At 38.7% G+C, this 22,967-nt stretch overlaps 1 protein-coding gene and 1 pseudogene across 1 annotated transcript in view; one reads left to right on the top strand and one right to left on the bottom strand.

The window, feature by feature from the left end:
- UIMC1 (ubiquitin interaction motif containing 1) overlaps window positions 1-22,967 on the bottom strand; it is a 112,845-nt gene that overhangs the window by 17,314 nt on the left and 72,564 nt on the right. The gene's annotated exons all lie outside the window — the stretch shown is intronic.
- On the top strand, window positions 21,811-22,329 carry LOC102838417 (annotated as a pseudogene).

The raw sequence follows: 22,967 nt of genomic DNA, 5'->3' as shown, positions 1-22,967 counted from the left end.
GCATCTAGAATGGCACCCGTTATGCACTGTCCTTGAGAGAATTAAGTGCCAATTCATTTCGTATGCTGTGGTTCAGATGGCAAACTCTATCAGTAACAACAGTACCACACCCCAAGTCTCAATTTCAAGTGTCTTATTTTCTGATTACCTTTTCCAACTCACTCTGATATCCTTAAACTTCAACAATTCTTCAGGTTAGATAGGACTTCAAAACCCATCAATTCTACCACCTTTTCACTGTCCTATACTCCCATCATGTTCTCACCTTCCCTCTCCCTAACTTAGACTCCATAATATAAACAATTCTCTTGAGAATTCCCTTGTACTCCTTGATAAAGCCCAACCTTGGGTAAATCCAAACCTTTTATATGCCTTTACCTATGCTGCTGAAGGCAGCAGGAAAAACATATTTACACTTGATATTTAAGTCACAATTTCAAGTGGGCCCTCAGAATGGCTTAGCAACCGTAATATTTTAAGTATCTCCTCTCTCTCAATCTTGTGGCACTATAGGTTCATGTGCTGGACTACAAAGTTGTCTGAGTCACAAGGTCGATGGTTCAAGCTCACCAGCCACTCCTCGGAAACTCTAAACAGGGTCATTATGGGTTGGAACTGAATAGACAGCACTTAACAACAACCCAGAAAATGGAGTCCTAATGTGACACTATAGGGTAGGCACTGAACTATCATCCACAAGGTCAGCAGTTTAAACCCACCAACTGCTCCTTAAAAACCCTATAAAGGATTACTATGAGTGGGAACTGACTGGACAGCACTTAAGTACTGTGGCCCAGACTGCAAACTCGGTAAATCACTAATCTATCCAAGCAATCAACACCCTTAACCTCCTTCAGTGCTCTTCCCCTAGACCACTCCAGCTTTTAAAACCGGCTGTCTTTTGTTTCAGTAGAGCACAGCTCAGACTAGGGTACATTTGGTCACTATTGCAATGTTTCTCCTCTCCTTGTTCCTTCTTCACCTCCACTAGTTCCAAAAGTCCTTTCCTCCTTTATCAGTAGTCCTTTTGTCATCCTTGCCTGTTTTAACATTATCTAGTGCAGTGTTTTTCTTTGGCACTCCTAAGTATTTTATAGTTTTAGCTCTTACATTTATGATCTATCTTTGTAACATGGTATGAGGCAGGGATCCAACTTCATTCTTTTTCATGTGGCTAGTCAGTTGTCCCAACAGCATTTGTTGGAAAAGTATTCTTTCTCTCACTGAACACTTGTCAAAAATCAATTGCTCCTAAATGTATGGTTTATTTCTGGGCTCTCAATTCTATTCTATTGATCTATATGTCTATCTGTATAACACAATGCCTCGATTACTGTAGCTCTTAAGTTTTAAACTTAAGAGTGTGAAACCTCTGCTTTGTTCTTTTTCAAGACTGTTTTTGCTATTCTGGGTCCTTGTATTTTTATGTGAATATTAGGATCAACTTGTCAACTTCTGTAAAGAAGTTAGGTGGAATTTGGAATCTGTAGATCAGTTTCGGGAGTAATACTATTTTAACAATAGTTTTCTGAATCATTAACATAAAATTCCTTTCCCTATATTTTAGTCTTAATTTCTCTCAATGTTTTAACATTTGTGGTATTAGTTTAAATAGAATAATTTTCTTAAATTCATTTTCAAAATGTTTGTTGCAAGTATATAGAAATACAATCAATTTTTGTAAACTGTCCTTGTATCCTACAAACTTGCTGAACTCGTTTACTAGTTTGTTTATTAGTTTAGTAGATTCCTTTAGATTGTCTATATGCAGGATCATATCATGTGCAAACAGAGATATCTCTTCCTTTCCAATCTGGATACCTTTATTTAATTTCTTTCCTAGTGGCTCTGGCTAGGACCTCAAGTAAAATGATGCTGAATAAAAGTGGCAAGAGTGAATGGCCTTGTCTTTATTCCTAATCTAAGAGGAGAAGCCCTCAGTCCTGCACCATTAACCATGATCTTAGCTGCAGGTTTTCCAAAGATATTTTCTAACAGGTTGAAGAAGTTTCCTTTCCTAGTTTGTTGAGTGTTTTCATCATGAATGTGGGATGAATTTTGTCAAATACTTTTTCTGTGTCTTCTGAGATGATCATGTGGTTTCTGTGCTTTATTTTATTGGTATGGTATATTATACTAACTGATTTTCAGATGTTAAGTCAAGCTTTCAGCCTTCTTTTTTGATGAGGAAAAGAAAAGCACTCAAAAGAGAGAATTTTCACATCCTCTACTACCCAAGCTATCTGTACTCAAGTATTTTATCTTCCTTCCTATTAATAAGGACAAACTGCCCACATGGATATCTAAGGTCAGCTTTCTCACTTGGCCCTGGGATCCCAATGCCTCTTGACTAATTAAGGACTCCCTTCCTGCCGTCATCTGTCCTGAATCACCATTTTCTCCCTTTCTTTGCATCATTTCCATCAGCATACAAACATACTGTAATATGTCCCATTTGATATAAAAAGTCCACCTGTGACTCATTTTTCCCTCTTTTATTGTGATCTGAGTGGAAGTTTATAGAGCAAATTGATTTTCCATTCAACAATTCACATACATTTTGTTTAGTGACCTTGATTTTAGTCCCCGTACTGTTAACAGCACTCTTTCCACTTCCTTCCTGTACTTATCATTTCTATTTGTCCTTCTTTCCTATTCATTCCTACCTTCTGAGCTTTACCCTTTGGCAAATGCCACCCTTTTGATCTCATATGGTTGGTTGTTCTAAGGAGTATGTACCTACCTCCCTGTTATTTTTCACCTTGTAGGCCTGTTTTTTGTTTGACTGAAAGTTGAGACACAGGGTGAGTTCTGCTTCAGGCTTAAAAGATTAACTGAAGGCCACAGTCTCAGTTGTTCCACCAGTCTCTATCAGACCAGTAAGCCTTATCTCTTTTATTATTTTGAGCTTTGTTCCACATTTTTCTCTAGCTTTACCCAGCACTCTCTACTGTTATTCCTTTCAGAGTAGTTATCAATGGTAGCGGTCACCATCTTAGTTCTTATGGTCTCAGAATCATGGAAGCTGAGATTCCTGTGGTCTTTAGACTAATTGTTCCTTTGGACCAACTGTTTCCATGAACTTCTGATTCTCTTCTGTCCTTTGCTCCGGAGTATAAGAGACCAATTAATTGAAAAATTCATCAAAAGAATTGTTACTATATCCAGCTCTCCTGAACCTGCTCTAATTGTATTTTCCCCCTACTACTCCACTGACATGGAGACCTGGTGTGGTGCCATGGGTTAATGCACCAAACTGCAAAGTCGTTTGAACTGCAAGGTTGGCAGTTCAAGCTCACCAGCTGCTCCTTGGAAACCCTATACAGAGTCGCTATGGGTCAGAATCGACTCAACGGCACTTAACAACAACAACAATTGCCTATAACATTTCTACTTGGTTATTCATTGTTGTTAAATGCCATGGAATGTTGGTTCAGACTCACAGCAACCCTGCATAGAGATTCTGAGGAGCAGCTAGTAGGTTTGAACTACCAACCTTGTAGTCAGAAGTACAGTGATTGTCCTACAGCACAGCATTCAAATTTAATATATCTAAAACCACACTCTTATTTTTCTCTAAACCTGCTTCTGCACCAGGGTTTCCAATAAAAAAATAAAATAAAATAAAAATGGAGCCATCATTAACCTACTTGCTTAGAGCAAAACCTTGGTTTCAAATCTAAGTCTTCTCTTTCTCTCATAATGTAACAAATCCTATCAGTTCAACCTTCAAAATACATTGCAAATCTAAGCATTTCTTCACCTCTACAACTATAACTCTGGTCTAAGTAAATATTAAATACTGTCTGGAATATTGCAATAGCCTCCTGCTTAGGTGCCTTTGACTCGTCCTCCATTTTTTATAAACTATTTTTTAACAAAGTAGCCAGAGTTAGATTACATCACTTCCTTGCTCTCAACTCTTCTATGTCTTTTCATCATATTTAGAATAATGTACAAAAAAACCATAATCTGACCAGTACCTATCTCTGTTTTCTTTTCTTCTATTGGTCAACCCACTTCAGTTATTGCAGCTTCCCTGCTGCTCTGAGAAACATGCCAAACACATGCATGCTTGAGAGCCTTTGTACTTATTCCCTTTACCTTTGGAAGTCTTCTTATTTAAAGAATATCTCCTCAGTCATTCTCAAACCCCTCTTCTTGGCTCACTTTTCTTAAAACTTATTTATGCAAGCTCCATGAGAGCAGAAAAGGTTGATCAATGTTGTTTTTATAGCATGAACAATTACACCATGGATTATGTTGTTACTGTTGTTAGGTGCCATTGAGTTGGCTGCAACTCATAGTGACCCCATTCACAATAGAAGGAAACACTGCCCAGTCCTATTGCCAACCTCACAATCATTATAATGCTTGATCCAATCTTTTTCTTTGACAATCTATACCTAGAGCTTTTAAATAATTTATACCTTCTGACCCATGAGTTATACTTTAGGTTCCTACTCTGAAGAAATCATCTGAATTTATATGAGATTGTGTGGACAAAATATTTTATCAAACCATTATTTATAATGATAAAAAATTTAAACTATCCAGTGTTCAAATACAGGATGAAATACTATGTAAAAATAAAGAATACAAGAAAACATACCAAAATATTAAAAATAATTCAGAGGCGTGGAAGTTGAGATTTGGAATGATTAAATTCCTCTTTATATATTCGTACATTGCCAACTTTTTGCTCAATGAACATGGGTGACATCTATAATTCAAAAATTATTTAAATACTAAGAGCACCCCTAGTGAAATAATAGGTACAGGCAGTGATCATCACTGACCATTTGGTGAAAAATGACAGAGGACTTACTTTCTAATAATGAAGTATACGAAATCTGTTGATCAACATCAACATAAAAAGAAATACAGACAGATAATATGGGTCACCTAATTTGAAGAGGAGACCTAGTGCGGTGCTGTGGGTTAATGTGCCAGACTGCAAAGCCGTTAGAACTGCAATGTCGGCTGTTCAAGCTCACCAGTCGCTCCTAGAAAACCCTATACAAGGTTGCTATGGGTCGGAATCGACTCGACGGCACTTAACAACAAACCACATGAAGTACTCTTGCCAAAAAAAATCTGATCAGACCTCAGATCTGACTAGCTGTTTCTAGAAATTACAGTTCAGAACAAAGAAACATACCAAATGATAGATCAGGATACAATCAACAACTCAAGTAAGGTTGTTGTTATTAGGTGCCCTCCAGTCATTAACAACCTGCAATATGCAGATGATACAACCTTGCTTGCTGAAAGTGAAGAGGACTTGAAACATTTACTGATGAAGAAAAAAGAGCACAGCGTTCGGTATGGATTACATCTCAATGTCAAGAAAACAAAAATCCTCACCACTAGACCAATAAACAACATTCTTATCAATGGAGAAAAGATCGAAGTTGTCAAGGATTTCATTTTTCTTGGATCAACTATCAACATTCGCGGAAACAGTAGTCAAGAGATCAGATGACATATTGCATTAGGCAAATCTGCTGCACAAGACCTTTTTAAAGTGTTGAAGAGCAAAGATGTCAGCTTGAGGATTAACGGGCGCTTGACCCAAGCCATGGTATTTTCAATGACCTCATATGCATGGAAAAGCTGGACAGTGAATTAGGAAGACCATAGAAGAATTTATGCCTTTGAGTTATGGTGTTGGAGGAGAATATTGAAAGTGCCACGAGCTGCTAAAAGAACCAACAGATCCATTTTGGCAGAAGTTCAGCCAGAGTGCTTCTTGGAGGCCAAGACAGCCAAACTTCGTCTCTCATATTTCAGACATGTTGTCAGAAGGGACCAGTCACTGGAGAAGGATATCATGTTTGGTAAGGTGGAGAGTTAAAGAAAAAGAGAAAGACCCCCAACAAGATGGATTGGCCAAATAGAAGCATCAATGCACTCAAGAGTGGCAACAATAGTGAGGTTGGCTCAGGATTGGCAGTGTTTCATTCTGCTGTGCATAAGGTTGCTATGGGTCGGTACCGACTCGATGGCACCTAACAACAACAACAGTCAGTTCTGACTCATAGTGATCTTATGCAAAACAGAACTAAACACTGCCCAGTTCTGCGCCATCCTCATAATTGCTATTACATTTGAGCCCATGGCTGCTGCTACAGTGTCCATTTCATTGAGGGTCTTCTTCTCTTTCAACTGACCCTCTACCAAGCATGATGTCCTTCCCCAGGGTCTAGTCCCTCCTGATAACATGTCCTAAGTATTAGAGACTTAGTCTCGCCATCCTGGCTTCCAAGGAGCACTCTGATCATACTTTTTCCAACGAAGATTTTTTGGAAATCCAGAGTACTTTTAATATTCTTCTCCAACACAATAATTCAAATGCATCAATTCTTCTATAGTCTGCTTTATTCATTGTAGAACTTTTACATGGATATGTTGTTGTTGTTGTTGTTACGTGCTGTGGAGTCGGTTCCAACTCATAGCAACCCTGCACAGGGTTTCCGAGGCTGTAAATCTTTACGGGAGCAGAACGCCTCATCTTTCTCCCGCGGAACCGCTGGTAGTTTCGAACTGCTGACCTTGCGGTTCACAGCCCGATTCATAACCACTACGCTATGATATGAGGAGATTCAAAATGCCATGGCTTAGCTCAGGCATACCTTAGTTTTCAAACTGTTATCTTTGCTCTTTAGAACACATTAAAGAGGTTTTGTGCAACAGATATGTATACTGCAATATGTCATTTGATTTACTGACTGCTGCTTCCATGAGTGCTGATTGTAGACAAATCAAAATGAAGTCTTTGACAATTTCAATCTTTTCTCCATTTATTACAATGTTTTTTATTGGTTCCATGGTGAGGGCTTTCATTTTCTTTACATTGAGGTGCAATCCATACTGAAGGCTGTGGCCTTGGATTTTCATCAGAAAGCATTTTAAGTCATGGTGTGTAGTCATAGGATAAGCACTTGACCTCAAGGTTGGTTTTAACTGCAAGGTCAGCAGTTCAAACTCACCAGTTACTCCTCAGAAACCTTATACAGGATCGCTGTGAGTCCGAACTGACTCAATGGCACTTGACAACAACAACAAACCATTGTGCCACCAGGGCTCCTGATAGGTTTATAGAGATTCACTATTAAAAATACAATCGAAGATTCAAGATGTTTAAAATAAACCCTACTTTTAAAATCTAAAAAAAAAAAAAGTAAGGAAAAGATATACAGCAAACTGTCAACAGTGGTTTGGGTTGGCTAGTTGGATCATAGCTAATTTTTTTAAAGTAAGTTTTACCTAAAATTTTCTATAAAAAAACATTTACTAAGCAGTGTGGGAAGGGATTCAAACAAACAAACAAAACCAAACCCACTGCTGTAAAGTATATTACACTCCAACAAATTTGAAAACCTACAAAAACTGGACGAACATCTAGAAACACACTACCTACCTAAACTAACATGGACTGAAGTAGAAAATTTGAACAGACCCTTTAACAAAACAAGTAATCCAAAAGGTCATTTAAAAACTCCCAACAACAACAAAAAAATCTGGGACCAGATGGCTTCACTGGAGAATTCCAGCAAAAATTCAGAGAAGAGCTGGCACCAGTTGTACTCAAACTATTCCAGAGTATAGAAAAGGATGGACTATTCTGAATTTATTTTATGAAGAGCATAAAACTGATACTGAAACCAAGCAAAAAATGTTAACTAAAAATGAAAATTATAGACCAACATCCCTTATGAAAATGGATTCCTGGTGGTGGCACTGCAGGATAAGCGCTGGACCATAAGGTTGTTTTGAACTACAAGGTTGATGGTTCAAATTCATCAGAAGCTTGCCGGAAACTCTATACAGGATTGCTATGAGTTGGAACCAATTCAAAAGCACTTAACATCCCTTATGAACACAGCCATAAATATTTTCAACAAATTCCTTGCTGACAGAATCCAAAAACATCAAAAAATAATACAGCATGACCAAGTGGAATTCATGCCACATATGGAATGGTCCAACATTAGAAAAACAATCCATGTAACCCACCACACAAATGAAACAAAGGAAAAGAACCATATAATACTGACTCATGTGGAAAAGGTATCTGACAAAATCCAATACCCATTCCTGGTGAAAATGTTCAAGCAGAAGAAAACTTCAACATAATTAAGGTCATATATATAAACCAAGGACCAACATTAGTCTCAATGGTAGAAAAACACCATATTATCATGCAAAGCAAGGCCAGGAGCAGATTGTAGAACAGACCATCAATTGTTCATATACAGGCTCAGGCTGAAGCTAAAGAAAATTTAAACAAGTCCATGAGAGCCAAATATGACCTTGAACACATCCCACCTGAATTTAGAGATCAACTCAAGAACAGATTTGATACAATAGACACTAATGATTGAAGACAAGAAGAGTCATGGAGCAGACATGCGCTCTGACGGGTGACTAAGTTGGTTACCCATAAGGGGAAGTAAAGGAAAAACAGCAATGAAGCTGTGACCTAAGTCCAACCACGTTCAATAGACTCCTGTGAACCCAGGTGGAGACCTGGTTCACCAGCAGTATGGCAAGACCCAGGGACTCCTGGGTCCAGAGTCAATGACATAGCCACAGAGGACTAGAGTGGAGAGTGAAGCAGTCAGCTGATAAGAAGTGGGGGGGATATGCACAAGAACACCCACACTTGTAGATAATACCCACTTGCCCTGGCTTCAAAAATTGGATGATCAAAACTCAACTAGGAGAAGAGGGGGAAAAAACAGTAATCTGATACAATTTGATGAACGTGACCTACACTAATGGATGCAGTAGCTCAAAAGACGAAACAAATCTTTACAGAGAGGATCATTACCACCCCCTAGATACACAGGGTAGACAGGGATGGGCAGCTTGGACATTGGCGACCCAAATGGGGGTGGGTGGGGTGAGGATACAAAGGCAAGAAGTGACTGGCTTACAAGCTTTCAAGAGGGAGCCTAGATCCAGAGGGTGTGGGGAAAGGTAGAATCTCCACTGAGTAGTATCCAATCTGTCTGGGCAGGGCTGCTGAAAGGAGATGGAGATAGGACTCTTGTGGTTCAATAGTGAGTAATTGCTATCAGAACTGACTGTGAGGGTTGAAAATGTAAAGGTAGACATTTTGTAGCAAAAGGAGGGGAGTGATTGACTTTGCAGTTCAGGAGCAGAGAGCCCTGGGACCATCAAGGGAGAAGAGCAGAGTGGGGGACCCTACCCAGAGAAAGTGACACCAGAGATGGAGGCAGAGATGATGACATGGAGAGATGGAGCAGCTGGGGGCTCTAGACCCAGAGAGAGAAAGGGGCTGTGTGCTGATGACCAAGGTGGAGGCTTGCGGGGTATACCCCTTGGTTGGTTGATAGTGCATAGAGGGAACTGTAACCATGGCAATGAAACAATATATGATAGGAAGAATGTAAAGCTAATGTTCTCCCATCTAAACTACTACATAATTCACAATAAAACATTAAAAAAAAAAAAAAAGAAGAGTCGTGGGATGACATCAAGAACATCCCACAGGAAGAAAGCAAAAGGTCATTAAGAAGACAAGAAAGAAGGAAAAGACCAAAATGGATGTCAGAAGAGATTCTGAAACCTGTTCTCCAGCATACAAATGCTAAATCAAATGGAAGAAATAAGGAGGTAAAAGAACTGAACAGAAAAATTAAAGGGGTAGTTTGAAAAGAAACAGAAATTTATAATGAAATGTACAAAGATGTGGAGTCAGAAAACCAAAAGGGAAGAACATGCTCAGCATTTCTCAAACTGAAAAAACGGAAATAAAATTGCAAGCCTTGACTTGCAATACTGAAGAATTCTATGGAAAAATATTCAGTGAGGCAGTAAGCCTCAAAAGAAGATGGAAGGAATATACAGAATCAGTGTACCAAAAATAAATGGCCTATACTCAACCATTTCAAGAGGAAGCATATGATCAACAGACTATGGAACCAAGGTGTATAGAAGGCACTAGCAAAGAACAAGGCTCAGGGAATTGTTGAAATACAAATTGAAACCTTTCAACAAACTGATGTAGCACTAGAGGCACTCAACTCATCTATGCCAAGAAATTGGAAGAGACACATAGCTGTGCCCATTCCAAAGAGAGGTGACCCAACAGAATGCAGAAATCATCGAACATTATTATAACACATGCAAGTAAAATTTTGTTACAGATAATTCAAAAAAGATTCCAACAGTACATTGACAGGAATCTGTCAGACATTCAAGCCAGATTCAGATGAGGACATGGAACAAGGGAATCATTGCTAACATCAGATAGATCTTGGTTGAAAGCAGAGAATACCAGAAAGATGTTTGTTTACACACGTGCTTTATTGACTATGCAAAGGCTTTCAACTGTGTGGATAATGACAAGCAATGGATGACATTCTGGAGAATGAGTATTCCAGAACACTTAATTGTGCTCATGAAGAAACTGTACATAAACCAAGAGGCAGTTGCTCTACAGAACAAGAGAACACTGAATGGTTTAAAATTAGGAAAGGTGTTTTCCAGGGTTGTATTCTCTCACAATATTTATTCAATCTGCATGCTGAGCAAATAATCTGAGAAGCTGGAGTATAAGAAGAACATGGTATTAGGATTGGAGGAAGACTCATTAACAACCTGTGATTTACAGATGATATAACCTTGCTTGCTTGGAAGCGAAGAGGATTTAAAAAACACTTACTGATAAAGATCAAAGACCATACTCTTCAGTAAGCGTTGCACCTCAACAATAACAAAACAAAAATCCTCATCACTGGACCAATAAATAACATCATGATAAATGGAGAAAAGACTGAAGTTGTCAAAGACTTCATTTTGATTTGATCCACCGTCAGCATTCATGGAAGCAGCAATCAAGAAATCAAATGAGGTATTATTGCATTAGGTAAATCTGCTGCATAAGACCTCTTTAAAATATTCAAGAGCAAAGATGTCAGTTTGAGGACTAGGTTCACCTGACCCAAGCCATGGTATTTTCAATATCCTCACACTCATGTGAAAGCTGGACAACGAATCAGGAAGACTGCAGAAGAATTGGTACATTTGAATTATGGTGTTGAAAAAGAATATTTAAAGTGTCATGGCTGCCAGAGGAACAAAAAAATCTGTGTTGATCCAAACCATAGGCTCTGAGGATCAGACTTTAGCCACCTAGCAGACATAGCAAAATGTCCCTTATCTGATTATTCAGTTATGCTGGTTAGTAATTCCATACATGAGCCCTGGATACCCACAGAGAAATGTAAAAACCTTCCCTAAAAGCCGAGACTGTAAATTCCAAAAAGGCAAAGTTTTCCCCCCTCCAAAAAGCTAAAGAGGATAGAAAGAAACTCTGTATGTGGAGGGGATTATAATCAATGTAATGAAACAAGGTATATGAATGTTTGAATGTGAAACGGATGATGTGCCCTCAAAACTTTCACTCAATCCATAATAAAAACCTTAAAAAAAAAAAAAGAAAATCTGTGTTGGAAGAAATACAGCCGGAATGCTCCTTAGAAGCCAGGATGGCAACCCTTTATCTCTCATAATTCAGATATATTATCAGGAGGGATCAGTGCCTAAAGAAATACATCATGTTTGATAAAATGGAGGGTCAGCCAAAAACAGGAGGGTCAGCAAAGAAGAGGAAGACCCGCAACGAGATGAATTGGCACAGTGGCAGCAGCAACAATGGGTTCAAATGTAATAACAATTGTGAGGTTGTTACATGATCAGGTAGTGTTCCATTTTGTTGTGCATAAGGTCTCTAGCCGTCAGAACCAACTTGATGGTACCTAACAGCATTAGTCTCAAAGGAGAGAGACTGGAAGCATTCCACCTGCAAACAGGAACCAGACAAGGATACGGATGCCCTTTATCACTGCTCCTATTCAATACTGTGCTGCAAGTCTAGTCAGAGCTCAAAGACAAGAAATAGAGATCAAAGGCATCCAAATTGGCAAAGTAGCAAAACTTTATTTGCAGATGATATGATCCTGTACTGAGAAAATCCTGAAGACTCAATAAGAAAATTATTGAAACTCAGTGGAAGATACAGCAGAGTGGCAGGGTACAAGATCAACATAAAAAAATCAGTTGAATTATTTTACACTAACAAACTCCAAAAAGGAAATCAGGAAAACAATACCATTTTCAATAGCCACCCCAAAGATGAAATACTTAGGAACAAATCTAACCAGATAAACAAATGACCTATACCAAGATAAACACAAAACACAACTATAAGAAACCAAAAGACATGTACATAATTGGAAGAATATGCCATGTTTATGACATTATGAGGAGTCCTGGTGTTGTGCTCTGGGTTAATGAGCTGGACTGAAAAGCTGCTTTGAACTGCAAGGTCAGAGGTTCAAGCTCACCAGCTGCTCTTTGGAAAACCTATACAGGCTCACTACAGGTTGGAACCGACTCAATGACACTTAACAACAATAATAATTAGCATTATGAAAATGGGAATACAACCCAAAATGATCTATACAAATATAATGCAATCCTAATACACATTTCGATATCATTCTTTAAAGAGAAAGAAAAACTAATCACCAACTTTATAAGGCAAAGAAAGAAATCCTGGATAAGACAAAGCACTACTAAAGAAGGAGAACAAAGTAAGAAGCCTCACACTTCAATATCTCGAAACCTACTACACAACCACCGTAGTCAAAACAGCCTGGTACTGGTATGACAGACACATAGACCAGTGGAACAGAGCTGGTCCATAAACCCATGGATAACTGATCTTTGACAAAGGGCCAAAACATATTACATGAGGACGTAACAGTCTATTTAACAAATGGTGCTGGAAAACTGGCTATCCATTCACAGTCAAATGAAACAGGACCAATATCTCACAACAAATATGAAAACAAATTCAAGATGGATCAAAGACCTAAATGTAAAACTAGTAACTATAAAAGATCAACAATGAAAAAATAGGCACAAACTTAGGGGCTCTACCAAATGGCATAAATACACTATCAGACCTAATTGAAAATACACAAACAGAAGACAAATTAGATGACTTGGAACTCCTAAAAATTAGACACTTATGTGAATCAAAGAATCTCACCAAAAGAGTAAAGAAAGAATCCACAGACTGAGAAAAATTTTTTGGCAATGTCACATCAGACAAGGGAATAATATGAAATTTACAGAAAACGTCAAGACCTCAACAAGAAAAAAAAATAATAATAATAATCCAACTTAAAAATGGGCAGAGGGACTGAACAGGCACTTCACTAAAGAACACTTTCAGGTGGCCAATAAACATAAGAAATGCTCACAATTATTAGTCATTGTTATTGTAGTTAGGAACCAACTATCAAACTGGTTCCAACTCATAGTGATCCTATGCACAACAGAATGAAACATTACCCAGTCCTGTGCCATCCTCATAATTATTGCTATGCTTAAGCCCATTGCTGCAGCTATTGTGTCAATCCACCTTGTTAAGTCAATCCATCTTTTTCACAGACCTCCTACTTTACCAAGCATGATGCCCTTTCTCCAGGTATTAGTCCCTCCTGACACCATGACCAAAGAATGTAAGATAAAGAAAGTCTCATTCACCATTCTTGTTTCTAAGGAACATTCTTCACTAATACCATAATAATAAAGAAATTGATTATTTATTTGTCTGTCTTATTTGTTGTCTAGTTTTCACATGTATGTGAGATGATTAAAAATACCATGGCTTAGGCCAGGCACACCTTAGTGTTCAAACTGTTATTTTTGCTTTTTAACAACACTTTTAAAAAGATCTTTTGCAACAGATTTGCCCAATGCAATGCACTGGTTGATTTCTTAACTATTATTTGCATGGGTTTTGACTGTGTATTCAAGTAAAAGCAAATCCTTGAGAACGTCAATCTTTGTTCTGTTTATCATTACCTTATTAGTCCAGTTGTGAGGAATTTTGTTTTATGTTGAGGTATAATGCATACTGAAGGCTGTTGTATCGTATGTATCATCTGTATATTACAGGTTGTTAATGAGTTTTCCTTCAATCCTCATGCTGTGTTCTTCTTTATATGGTTCAGCTTCTCAGATTATTTGCTCAGCTCACTGAATAAGTACAGTGAACATATACAACCCAAACATACACCTTTCTTGATTTTAAACCACACAGTATCCCCTTGTTCTGTTCAAGTAGCTGCCTCTCAGTCTATGTACATGTTCCACATGAACACAATTAAGTCTTCTGGAACTCCCATTCATCACTATGGTATCCATAATTTGTTATGATCCACACAGCTAAATGCCTTTGCATAGTTAATAAAATACAGATAAACACCATTCTGTTATTCTCTGCTCTCAGCCATGATGTAGAAGTTCTAAAAGTCCTTTAAATGTTTTTATAACTTAGATACATAGGAAAATATCTATGTGCAAACTTGCCACCCAACTTAAGAACCAGAACATTACCAAAATGATTATCTGCCTGCTTCTTTCAGATCTCATTCCTCTCCTATCAGTACTTAGTGGTTGTTAGACACAAAGTGTTACTACAAATTAAACAATATATTGACTATTATATTAATATAATATTCTGAAAATTACTCTTAATTTTTAACTCTTTAAGGAAAAAGTTGAATTAAACCAGGTTGTGTATCCTAGCTGTCACTTTGTTAAGTATTCGACCATGAGGAAATAATTGTCAAGCCTCCGTTTTCTCTTCTCTAAAATTGGAAAGTATCTGCATCAAAAGATTGTTTTTTAAGATTAAAACAGAGTATATACAAAAGCATAAGATTAAAACAGAATATATACAAAAACATATTCTGACATATAGCAGGTACTCATAAATGGTAGCTATTGCGTAGGCACTGCAAACTACAAGATCGATAGTTTAAACCTAGCAGTCACTCCTCAGAAACCCTACACAAGATCACTATGTGTGGAAATTGACTTGACGACACTTAACAACAACAGTGTTAGGTGTGATTTAGAAAGAATATCAGCAAATTAAATCCTTTTACTTAATGGAAAAATAATATCATGCCATCAAATGATTCCTTCAAGTCTGGGTCCTCAGAAAACTCCTTAGTTAAAAAATCAGCCGGTGTGATAGCCGGGGACAGGCTTGCAGGGTGTACCATTTGCAGGTTGATGGTGCATGGAGAGGATTGTAACCATGGCAATGTAACCATACATAATAGGATGAGTGTAAAGCTAATATTCCCCCATATAAACTATCACGTAACTCACAATAAAACATTTAAAAAAATCAGTCGGCGTATGGTCAATCTCCATAGCCACCATCAGAAATAATTATGCATCTGATCTTTGGACTTAGCACAGATGCTTTTACAAAGGTGACATGTCACATGGGCTTTGTTCACCAGTAAAGAGTCTGAATCCATAAAACTGTTGCTTCTAGGTAATTGAAAAGCTGACAAGATCAACTCTGATGAGTTCAGATTTTGTTTGCATTCAAAGGTGAAAGATTACAGTACTTTGCATTCAAGAAATGGACTTAAAAGTTTCTAGTCTCCTCAACCTTTCCCCTTGGCTGTATATATCCCAATCTCTACTTAAGCAAGAATAGACAGAATCTGGAGATGAAGAAAAATGCTAGCTCTGGAGTCAGATAAATAATAATAGAAAGTATCCGTAAGATAAGAAGTTGGTTCTTGAAAGAAGTAATAAGGTAAACAAACCACTGGAAAATCTAACAAAAGAAAAGAAAATGAAAACACCACAAAAAGAAATGATAGGGTGACGTCACAATAGTATCAACAGAAACAAAAAGGATAACAGAATATTATGAACAATTGTACACCCAATAAATTTGCAAATCTAGAAGAATTGGACAAATTTCTTGAAATATATTATCTATCTAAACTACCACAAACTAAAGTAGAACACTTTAACAGATATATAACAAAAGAAGAAATTAAGTCATTAAAAGACTCCCAACAAAAATTACTTCATACCCAGAAAATTCTACTGGTAAATTCTACCATTCAGAGAAGAGCTGACACCAATTCTATTCAAGTTATTCCAGAATATAGAAAAGGATGGAAAACTCTCAAATTCATTTTATGAAGCAAGCATAACCCTGGTACCAAATCAAGCAATGGCATCATTAAAAAAGAAAATTATAACCTACACCTATGGAAGCAGTAGCTCAAAAGAGGGAACAAGTCCTTACAGCAAGAATCATCCTCATCCCCTCCACACACAAGAGTAGACAGGGATGGGAAACTTGGACATTGACTACCCAAAATGGGGAGAGGGGCTACAAAGGCAAGAAGTGACTGGCTTACAAGCTTTCAAGAGGGAACCTAGATCCAGAGGGTCTGGAGGAAGGTAGAATCTCCAGTGAGTAGTATTCAATCTGACTAGGCGGGGCTGGTGCAATGAAATGCAGATGGGTCTCTTGTGATACAGTAGTGAATAATTGTTATCAGGACTGAAGGTGAAGGTCAGAAATGTAAAGGTAGATGTTTTATAGCAAGGAGGGGAGTGATTAACTTTTCAGTCTAGGAGCGGAGGTCCCTAGGACCATCAAGGGAGAAGAGCAGAGAGCGGGACCCTACCCAGAGAAGCAGTGATGCCTGAAATGGAGCCAGAGATGATGACGTGGAGCGATGGAGCAGCTGGAGACTTTAGATCCAGAGAGGGAGAGCGACTGTGTGCTGAAGACCTGAGGGGTACGGAGGAAGGATTGCATGGAGGGGATTGTAACCATGGCAATTAGACGATATACAATAGAATGAATGTAAAACTAATGTTCTCCCATGTAAACTATCGCATAATTCACAATAAAACATTTAAGAAAAAAAAAAGAAAAAAGAGAGTTCAAACTTTGACACTACTTAAACACAGCTGCAAATAAATTCAGTTGCCATTGTTACAGTAAAACTATCATTTTAATAAAATTACTAGGTTGTCAAACTTAAAAAAAGAAAGAAAATTATAGGCTATTATCTCTCATGAAAGATGAGTTTGTCAGTTTGTCTTGCGTGTTGATGTGATTCCAGAAGATATGCCACAGGTATTTTAAATAATAGCAGGGTCACCCATGGTAGACAGGTTTCAGCAGAGCTTCCAAGTTAAGACAGACTAGAAAGGAGGAGGGACAGACTACTTCTGAATATTTAGTAACTGAAGACCTTATGAATAGGAATGGAACACTATCGGATAGCACCAGACTATTGAATACTGAACCATGATGAAGAGCACCAGAATATTGCTAGACATTGTGCCAGAAGAAGAGCCCCTCAGGTGTAAGGCAATCAAAACACAACTGAGGAAAACCTGCTCCTCAAAGTAGAGTTGACCATGATGATGCAAATGCAGTAAAGCTTTCAGGACCTTGATTTGCTAATGGGAACCAACTCAAACTGGGCAGAAACAGCTGTACACATCCACTGATAATTGGAACATGGACTGTAATAAGTATGAATCTAGGAAAATTGGAAGTTGTCCAAAGAGAAATGAAACACATAAACATTGATATACTAGGCATTAGTGAGCTGAAATGGACTGGTATTGGCCATTTTGAATCTGACAATCACATGGTTTACTATGCCAGGAATGACGAAGTGCAGAGGAATGGTGTCACATTCATCATCAGAAAGAATATTTCAAGATCTATTTAGCAGCACAACACTCTCTGTGATAGGATGATATCCATACACCTACAAGGAAGACCAGTTAATACCACTATTATTCAAATTTGCACACCCACCACTAAAACCAGTAATGATGAAACTACGGAATTCTACCAACTTCTTCAGTCTGAAATTGATCAAACATGCAATCAAAATGTATTAATAATTACTGGCAATTGGAATACAAAGATTGGAAACAAAGAAGAACAGTAGTTGGAAAATAGGGCCTTGGTGACAGAAACGATGCTGGAGATCACATGATAGAAATTTGCAAGACCAATGACTTCTTCATTGCAAACACCTTTCTTAAACATAAAAGATGACTATACACATGGACCTCACCAAATGAAATACACAGAAACCAAACTGACTGCATCACTGGCAAGAGACAGTAGAAAATCTCCATATAATCAGCCAAAACAAGGGAAGGGCCCAATTGTGGAACAGACCATCTACTGCTCCTATGCAAGTTCAGGCTGAAGCTGAAGAACATTTAAACAAGTCCCATTGGCATTATTCAGATTCTGCAGCCTGGTGATCAACTTTTGGGTGTCAGCCACCATGTCTGATATGATACATTAGATTGAAGACAAGAAGAATTGTGGGATGCCATCAAAAACATCAAACAGGAAAAAAGCAAAAGCTCATTAAGAAGACAAGAAAGAAGGAAAAGATCAAAATGGATGTAAGAAAAAACTCTGAAACTTGCTCTCCAGTGTAGAGATGTTGAAGCAAATGCAAGAAAGGAGGTAAAACAGCTCAACAGAAAACTTCAAAGGTCATCTTGAGAAGACAAAATCAAATATTATAATGAAATGTACAAAGATAAGGAGTCAGAAAACCAAAAGGGAAGAGCATGCTCAGAATTTCTCAAGCTAAAAGAACTGAAGAAAAAAATTCAAGCTTCAACTTGCTATACTGAAGGAATCTATGGGCACAATACTGAATGATGCAGAAAGCATCAAAATAAGATGGGAAGAATAAAGAGTCACTGTAACAAAAAGAAATGGTCGCTGTCCAGCCACTTATAGAGACTAGTGAAACACAGAACATGGAGGGGTGGAGGGAGTCCATGGCTGAGGTGGCCAACACCCAACAGCTGATCACCAAGCTGCAGAACCTGAATGATGCCTATAGGAAGCCCAACAACTTCCTCAAGATTGATGTCAGCAACCCGAAGACAGTAGGGGTTGGCAGGGACTACTTCACTACTTATGCCAAATCTTCTTATTTTCAATCTTAAAGGATCTACTGTTAGAAGAAAATACAGTGACTTTGAATAACTGCAGAGTGAAACAGAAAAAGAGAGAGCAAAGTTGTAGTTTCCCCACTCCTTGCAAAAGTATTTTTAAATCAACTTCCTGATGCAGCACTGGAGGCACTCACTCATCTATGCCTACGAATTCAGAAGACAGTTTCCTGACCTACTGACTGAAAGAGATCCATATTTGTGCCTATTAGAAAGTGAGGTGACCCAACAAATGTGCAAATCATTGGATATTATTATTAATATCACATTCAACTAAAATTTTGCTAAATGTATTTTAAAAACAGCTGCAACATTACATTGACAGGGACCTGCCAGAGGTTCAAGCCAGATTCAGATGAGGATGTAGAATGAGGAATATCATTGCTGACACCAGATGGATCTTGGCTGAAAGCAGAGAATACCAGAAAGATATTTACCTGTGCTCTACTGACAATGCAAACGCTTTCGATTGTGTGGATCATGACAAGCTATGTACAATGAATGTTGCAGAGAATGAGTATTTCAGAACACTTCATTGTGCTCATGAGCAACCTGTACATATACCAAGAAGCAGTTGTTAGAACAGAAAAATGGAGCACTGAATGGTTTAAAGTAAGGAAAGGTGTGCACCAGGGTTATTTTCTTTCACCATACTTATTCATCTGCATACTGAGCAAATAATTCTAGAAGCTGGATTACCTGAAGAAGAATGCAGCATTAGGATTGGAGGATGACTCACTAACATGCGATATGCAGATGATACAAAATAACCTTGCTTGCTGACATTGAAGAGGACTTGAAATATTTACTGATGAAGATCACAGACCACAGCCTTTGGTATGGGCTACACCTCAATGTAAAGAAAACAAAATCCTCACCACAGGACCAGTAAACAACAGCAAAATAAATGGAGAAAAAATTGAACTTGTCAAAGACTTCATTTTGCTCGGATCAACCATCAACAATCATGGAAAGAGTAGTTAAGAAATCAAATGAGGTACTGTGTTAGGTCTAAAGTGTTCAAGCAGAAAGATACCAGTCTGAGGACGAAGGTGTACCTAACCCAAGCCATGGTATTATCAATAGCTTCATATGCCTGTGAAAACTGGACAATGAATAAAGAAGATCACACCCAACTCATAACCTCTACACTACCAGAGCTCCTATATTGTAGATAGAAGACTTCATGTTGCAAAATTGTCCACATTACCCCAAACAATCTATCAATATACTGCAATCCCAAGCTAGGTTCCAACAAAATTCCTTAAAGAGATGGAAAAACTAATCACCAACTTCATATAGAAAGGCTTACTTACTGTTTATAGATTCTCTTTATAGAGACTCTGCATAAGTAATGCATTCCTTAAAAAAGAAGAACAAAACAGGAGGCCTCTCAGGTCCTGATCTTAAAACCTATTACTACACAACCACACTAGTCAAAACATCCTAGTAGATACCTGACTTATCTAGCAAGAAAAAAGCAGGCCTGGCCATATAGCCAAAATGTATGTGTAACTTGTAAAAAACCTCAATATAAAAGGCAAGAGCCAAGAGCAACTATTATATATAAGGGCACAGCTATTTTGAGAAATACACTGTACAGGCGCAGATACCTAACTGACCTTTAGAGATAAATATAGGTGACAATCTTTCTTCCATTAATTTCTCAATATCTATCTGGTGCGCCTCCATAGTAGTGACTAGAGGAGGGGCCTAAGCAAGAGGATACCCCCACCGACCACTGGAGGTTTCTACAGTGTACGCACACTGACCAGCACAGCAAAGGCTACTGGACAGTCAGCTACAGTTCTATTCTTGTTTTGGAGTGGTGGTTTTTGTCTCTGCTTTCATATTGTTTCTGTTTTTGGTGCTTTTGGTCTCACATTTTTCCTAGGGGTGGCAGCTTTCTCTGCTACCTTACCCAAGAAGAGACAGAAATTGTGCTACAAAAGCATACCCCATAATATCCCACCATCTGAGCCAATACCAGTTGCTAGGCATTACATGTGAAAAGGGAAGCCTATCTCCAGATCACATCCACCAGGAGACACTCAGTAAGCTTAACAACACAGCAACATACATTCATTTAATCATTAAAGCTCCACCTAATTACTAAAAATGTCCAAGACAAAAATAACAAAAGATCTCAGCACATGACCAAAACCAGAAAAGAATAACTGAGACAAATGAGGTGGAGACAGACATAGACTCCCCACTAGAACAAGAGCAGGCTTTGGATCTGCCTGAGAAGGAATTCAGAAGATGATATGGAGACAAATTCAAATGCTCCACAGAGGGGTCGAGGAAAATAAGAAGTCAGGAAAGTGCTACAGGAGCAATCAAACAGGATAGATATAACTTTGGAAACAATTCTAAACCTGCAAAAAGAGGTCCAGATGATTAATAATAAAATATCAGAAATGGACAACTGAAAGGGCAAAGGAGGAGAATTGAAGAGATGGAAGCCAGACCAGCGAACTGGAAGACAAATTCCTCAATACTGCTAAGATAGAAGAGCAAGCAGATAAAAAGGATTAAAAAATCAGAAGACAGTCTATGATTCATTCTGGATAACATGAAGAGGAATAACTTAAGAATTACTGGCATTCTGGAACAAGATGATTAACAGAAGTCCACAGAGGAGACAGCTGAAGAGCTTCTGGAAGAAAATTTTCCTAACATCTTGAAGGATGAGAAGATAAATATTCAAGAAGCTGAACGAACCCCAAGAAGGATAGACCTCAAAAGAAAATCGCCAAGATTTTTAATCATAATCAAGCTCTCCAAAATCAAAGACAAGGAGAGAATCCTAAAGCAGCCACAGAAAAGAGAAGTGTTACCTACAAAGGCAAGCAAATCAGATTATCCTCTGACTTCTCAGCAGAAACCATGCAGGCAAGAAGGCAATGGGGAGACATCAAGATGGCAATGGTTGGAGCAGGCAGTCTGTGGCAGGTGGTGTCGCCCCTGTTGCTCTGAAGCCCACGCCTGCCCACTCAGGAGTTGTCAGTCCCGGCTCGGCTCTATCACAAGAAAGTTGTAGATCCTTATGAAAATCCCAGAAACGTGGAATCCCTCAACAAGACATCTAAAAATGTTGGAACTGGATTGGTGGGGGCTCCAGCTTGTGGTGATGTAATGAAATTGCAGATCCAAGTGGATGACAAGAGGAACATTGTAGACGCCCAGTTTAAAACATTTGGCTGTGGTTCTGCGATCTCATTCAGCTCATTATCCACTGAGTGGGTGAAATGGAAAATGGGTGAAGAAGCATTGACCATCAAAAACACCGACAGTGCCAAGGAGCTCTGCCGCCACCCACCCCTTCCCTGACCCGTGAAGCTGCTCTGCTCCATGCAGGCTGAGGATGCCATCAAGGCTGCACTGACCAATTACAAACTGAAAGAAGAGCCCAAGAAAGGTGAGGTGAAGAAAAAATGAGCTGGACCCCGAGCAGCCAGCACAGCCCATCAGCTGCCCCCTGACCCCCACCCGCCATGGCACCACCCAGATGTTCAGAAGCCCCTCACGCTGCACTGAAAGAGTACTGATATTCACTCACTGTCTGCCGTCCCCTGAAGCTGTGATGCGGATGAAATACAACGTGTTATGCTCTGGATCATGTGCCACCCACCTTCCAGCCTACTTTACTGCCCCAACCCAGTCATGTGGCCATTTTGAATTGTGTGTGCAGCACTCATGGAACAGCAACTCAAAAGAAGGAACAAATCCTTACAGCAAGAAACATTCCCACCCCCTCCACACAGAGAGTGGACGGAGATGGGCAACTTGGACATTGGATACTCAAATGTGGAGGGGGTACTACAAAGGCAAGAAGTGACTGGCTTACAAGCTTTCAAGAGGGAACCTAGTGCTAGGGAGCATGGAGGAAGGCAGAATCTCCAGTGGGTACAATTCAATCTGTCTGAGTGGAGCTGATGAAAAGAAATACAGATGGGTAACTCGTGATACTGTAGTGAATAATGCTTACCAGGATGGATTGTGAGGGTTGGAAATGCAAAGGTAGACGTTTTGTAACAAGGAAGGGAGTGATTAATTCTCCAGGCTAGGAGCGGAGG

This window comes from Chrysochloris asiatica, unplaced genomic scaffold (assembly GCF_000296735.1).
Source record: "Chrysochloris asiatica unplaced genomic scaffold, ChrAsi1.0 scaffold00242, whole genome shotgun sequence".
Taxonomy (NCBI): Eukaryota; Metazoa; Chordata; class Mammalia; order Afrosoricida; family Chrysochloridae; genus Chrysochloris; species Chrysochloris asiatica.
Note: the sequence above shows the minus strand (reverse complement) of the source record. Positions and strands in the feature narration are given on the sequence as shown.